This window comes from Scatophagus argus, chromosome 17 (genome assembly GCF_020382885.2).
Source record: "Scatophagus argus isolate fScaArg1 chromosome 17, fScaArg1.pri, whole genome shotgun sequence".
NCBI lineage: Eukaryota > Metazoa > Chordata > Actinopteri > Scatophagidae > Scatophagus > Scatophagus argus.
In genome coordinates, this window is record NC_058509.1 from 18,979,544 (window position 1) to 18,985,543 (window position 6,000).

The following is a 6,000-nucleotide window of genomic DNA, read 5'->3' on the forward strand; positions in this document are numbered from 1 at the left end:
GTTAAGACTGCATTATGACTTCTTGAATGTTCAAAACTTTAAGTTCAGGACTTGGGAACTGAGACTTCTTGATCTTCTGACTTCTTTGACTTGAGTGCAAACACTCAAGATTTACTTTTGACTTGCAAGACAACGAGTTGGTCCCACCTGTGTAAAATTATAAGTTACATGGTAGTAATGCCATTTCTGTAAATGTGAGCATACTATGGCAGTGTGCCACAAGTAAATGACATAAACATGTTAAAGAATGCACACGTCGTTAAGGTGGGCAATACAATTAAAGCACAAGCCAACAATTCATGTGTGTTGCACTGAAGTGGTGCCTTCACAGGGTGAAATTAGTGGAGGTTTACCACCCTCTTCACTCACACCACATTAAAAACAAACCACATATAAAAACCAGTATAATTTGTTAGTGAGTTAGATTTCATGTTGGTAACAGCAAATGTGTGCTTGAGCTGCCGCACTGATTTCGACTTCAGTAAACTAGTCCAGAACAGTGGCAGCTGGACTGGCTCAAAAGCAATGTAATGGCCCAGCCTGTGCAGGATACTTTTACCCCCTTGGTCTTCGATTCTCCCCAGGGTCATTCTGAAGTGGCAGGGCCCCACTTTGGTGATGGGTAGATAAATAGCTTCACATACCTCCTGTGATGGTTTTTATTTCAAAAATTATCAACACACTGCAGGGTGAAGCACAGCCAACTCTTTCCTATACCTGTTAAATTTGTGCAGTGGCCCAAATCCACTTGGCTGTGGCTTCAGATGGCATCGAGCCATCCCGCTGCTCACTACTGGACTACTGGCTGCTTCAAAGACAGGAAGAGCTGGATCAAGACTCTTTATCACCTCCTGCCTATGAAATATTGATTCTGTAGCCTCAGGGCTTTTAACTTGTGTCTGGGAGATATTTATTTCTTGGACGATAGTAGTGGGGGGCATATTGTGAGCTTGCTTCATTTGGTAGGCTGTAATAATTCAATGTGAATTTCTTAACTATTGGGAGAGGTTGATATATTGGTGTCAGTGATACAGTGGTCCACATGCCCTTCAAATCTAATAACTTCCTCCATGCTTACGTTAACGGCTCGCTCATAAAGTTCTTATATTACATGTTATATAACCAGTTAATTTGCCTATATTAATTCTGCTGTATTTCATGTTACCTGCGTCACCACTAATATAGCAGGAAATTATAAAGGTCGTAAAGTCAGATAATCCTGCGGGTGATCATTAGGCAGACAGCCGTCGGTAGAAACAGAGATCAATTACATCTGCAGGGAGGCATCGATTTATTCTACACTTTTATTCCACACTCTAAAGGTCTATTTTAGGGTTTGTATCAATAGCCTCTAACTGTTAGGGAGTTTGAAATTTGAACATCTCATTTTATGTGTCAGGAAATGTAAACTCAGCGTGACTGACAACTGATTGCTAACATTAGCTAGAAGCTGTCAATTTAAGTTGCCTCTCTTAACAACGTTTGTTGTTAGGTTTTCGTTCTACTCAGAAAGTCAAACCTAGCAAACTACGCTTAGTAGCTTCCACTGAGAAAGGAAGCTAGTGGAAACTAGACTGTGGCTTTTTAGCTAGTGCAGATGCATTGGTCTGCTTGTCAGGTGGTTGAACAGCATCTTAACCCTCTCTCCACATACATTTCCTGTAACCTTCTGAAACCGAAAAGAGAATGAACTTCAAACAGTGACTGACCTGGAAATAAGCAGGACACTCATTGTTTTTTTCAGTCATTGCAAAACAATTCTATCACTATGACAATTTCTATCACTGCAGAAAAATACTTTTTTACTTTTCTTTTTTTACATGTTGATGGTTACAATTTTTGACCAAATAAATTCACAAATCAGAACTACAAAGAGTGATTTATTTATGATTTTTTTTTTAACAGTAACTAGTCCATTAGTGAGTATACCACGCACTATATCACAGACTGGTGTACAGCAGAATATTGTGCTCCGCTTTTGGTCTCTTCACTTGAATGCACACAGCTGAGGTCATCCTAACAGAAATCCACTGCTGCAGTTGTTTTGGTGTATGTGTTACATTTGGAGTGATTTAATATGAGCGGAAAGGTAAATGAAGGGCTGCAGAGGAAGCTATTGAGTAAGCAGATGCCTAGCTGCTGCAATGGCACTTTTTGCACTGCAGTGCTTGAGTCAGGCCTTTAGCAGTCGTTTTTTTTATTCACAATATGTTCTGTACACAAGCAGCTCAGTAGATATAAGTCACAGGTCAATTTAAGGTCTAAGCTGTTTCCTAATTCATCAGGGCAGCAGCCCCACTAGCCTCTGTGTACCATTGTTACTAATGAATAGTCATCATGAAGACTCTGCAAAGATTTTCTCTTGACAAATCTAAATCGAAAGCTACACATATACTTTACCCTTTCTCATGCATTTGAATGCTTTGGTAGCTCATTTTTCACAGCCATTATAGTGCACAGTTTGAAATGATGGCCTCAATTATGCAAGCATTGGGTATTCAGCAAAGTTGTGCCTGCACCTGTTTTCAGGGAGTAGTGTGGGTGAGCTGAGTTGTAGGATTGCAGGAAAGCAAAGTTTGGTGAGTTAATTGCGGTCACTGCACCAACAGTATTTGTACTGTGACAGTCTTCATATTGCAGCTACACAGAACATCTCTTCCTTAACAATGATGAGGGGAAGAAACATTCAGAGGCCAATGGAGCCTTTAACCTTTTTACCAAACACTGCTCTGCAAGCATGTTGTTTTGTACTATGTAGCATGTAATATATGTATTAATAGATTTGACTCTTTCACTTTCAGTATTTGGACATTTTCAGTGCGTAAGTGCCCTGTCACAAAAATTAATCCAGTTTCATTGCACAACTATAATGTTCTGAGCAGCACACAGACTGATGAATAAAATGTTTAATGCATTTATTTCTGGATAAAAGTTCCATCCAAAAGTCCAAAAGTGTCCAAATGTCCAGATAAATGGGCTTACATCAGCAAGACACAAGTCAAAAGTCAATGTGTAGGTGTTAGCAATAAAGCTTTAAACCTGTTATTGTGCATTAACAATTACAGTACAAATGCTGAAAAAGAGATGGCGTCTCCGGGGGGGCAGGTGGGCATTAAAGGGTTGCACAAAATTTACAGCTGTTCTTTCATAAAGAAAAAAAGGGACAATGTGTTGTGGTAAAATCTTTGGAGTGTCCATTTTCAAAGTCTTGATTGATAACACTGATAAAAAACAAAACAAAACAAGATTTCTGGTGATTTTTGGTCGCCACCATAGGTTCTCCTACAGACTTGGAGAGGGAGAATGGGGTGAGGGATGTTTGGTTAGTTGCAATTTACAACCTTGCCACTAGATGCCACAAAATCTTACCATTTCAAGGCTCACTAGGATACATAAATAGAACAGAACTATTGTAAGACATAGTTGTGCATTTTCTTCAATCCATCCATTAACTATCACCGCTTGTCCCATGCAGGGGGCTTTTGCCTATCCCAGCTGACTTTAGGCAAGAGGTACAATAAATCCTGGACATGTCTACTGTAAAAAAATGTTTTGATGAGGATTCTGCCTGCCTGCTCAATCCAGCTAATGACAGTCAAAAGCTAACTTTTGCAAGCCCATAATAAATGGCTTCAGCTGCCCATAGGCTTACCACAGTATGATCCAGAATGTTACAGTATCACTGAAAGGCCAAAGCGTAGGGTTCTGAGCAGCACACAGACTGATGAATAAAATGTTTAATGCATTTATTTCTGGATAAAAGTTCCATATTGCAGCTTACAATACTGTGGCCACTTGTGTCCAAATGTCCAGATAAATGGGCTTACATCAGCAGGACACAAGTCAAAAGTCAATGTGTAGGTGTTAGCAATAAAGCTTTAAACCTGTTACTGTGCATTAACAATTACAGTACAAAACAGTTAATCTATATGAATTTAAGTAAGTGGGATGTATTGATTGCAGAAAATGGTTTATTATTTGATGACTTTGCTGAATACCTTGGATATAAAATAGTACAATATTTGAACAGCCTTCTTCACTGATATCTCCACTGACATTAGACAAATTCTTATGTGACATCTAGGAATGATATTCAATCCATTAATGTCGTCTCAAGTAAAACACAAAAAGCTCCAAACACATCTGATATTTCCGAGCTAATTTTCCACACACCTTTCTCTGGTTTAGACTCATGACTGAGTAAAATGTACATTTAAAAATGTACAAGCGAACAGAGTGTGACACAATCTAAAGCTTACTGGTGTTTGTTGCTCAATTATTGTGGCAAAAAGCCCATTCAGTGGTCTGCTGTATTGAACCAACACTGTAATTATGTGGCATTTTGTGGACATTGTTTTCATTCCCACACATTAATTCTCCAATTAACCTGAGTTAGGTTTGCTGGGGAATTTAATCAGTGTCAAAAGGAAAAATAAAACTGATGTGTTCGGGAAGGAAACATGAGGGTGGTAATCAAATGTTCGACGGTAATTCTAATAAGTGTACTGAGGGTGCTGAGGAGGCGGGGGGAGGTGGGCAGCATTTAGAAATAACATCCAGCACACTGTATTAGGAAGGAGTGACTATAATGAATGAAGTACTTTGATTACCTACAAAAAAAAAACAGAATAAACGATTTTCTACATGCAGGAAGCACGTTTGTTCTAATCACTGCTTAGAAAATGATCTAGTTTCTGGATATCCATCAAGCAACCAACACTAGCATCTGGTTGTTGTTGACAGACTGAGATTTTCTGAAAACAAATTCCTTGTCCATCAGGTTGTATTTTCTTTTTTTTTTTCTTCCAAACATAGTCTTCATATCCAACCAACTCAGGTGGACATTTATCAGACTTCACTCAGCTCCCTTTTTTTGACACTGCAAACTTTATACAGCTTTTTTTACACATATGCAGTAGCACTCCCCAACACCTGTAACTCTGATTGTGCAGGCCCCCTTTAATTATTATTACAAATGAATAAGTTCTTGCAGATTTCAGGCTCTATTTATTGTCCATTTTATTAGTCCCATCCTAAGGTGCATTTGCTTATGATCACTGCATTGTCTATTAATACTGTAGCAGGCTCCTGAGCTACACTAATGTGAAGAAAATGTTTATGTTATCTATGACATGTTTGGCTTGCGTATCTTGTGCTGTTTTACTCTAATCTACATTACATATCATCACCATGAGTTTTGCTTTACTAATTACTATATAACACATCTGCACACGTAACACAACGATCAAGATCATGTTACCATAACCTGCACTCCAGCCGGGTCATTCAGGTTTCTCAACACCAGGATTAGAATTTCAGATTCAACAAACAGCAGTGAACACAGCTCAAAGCATTTTGTGTCTGAAATCCCCTAAACATACTGTATGTATTATATAGCCAAACAATCAAAAGCCCAACCACAACAGAAATGTGTATGCCTGTAAACATACCAAAAGACAGCATAAATTTAAAAACGACAGCTTGTTTACATATTCTTGTACAGAAATGTATCACAGAAGAGCAACCTGTGCTTCTCGGTCTTTATTTTTTCAGATAGTATACAGTGCCGTACAAATTAAATACACCCCATTGTTCTAGTTGCTTCTTTCCAACTGCGTTCTCTCCCGCATGTAAATCCACATCAAGTACAAGCCAGCTCTTATGATGAATTTCTGTGCACAATACCTTCAAAGAACACTTTGTTTGAAAATATTGGCCACGTCAAGGGCCATTTTTATTTTGTGTGTGTGTAATGGATACAGAGACACGGGCTACTGCCGCATTATATATCAAAAAGGACAGCATGTGAACTGCAGTTTGTCTTAACAATGCAGTATTACACAGCTACTTATCACTTTCAATGGAGTTTCATGACACTAGATGTACTCAGCAGAGTACATTCTTCTGGTGGCAGTGAAAAGAATCAAACTGGCATCATCTAGCTGGGGACATGCAGTAAATTCTTGATGGAATAAATTTAGTTTTAATGGAAATGTGAAG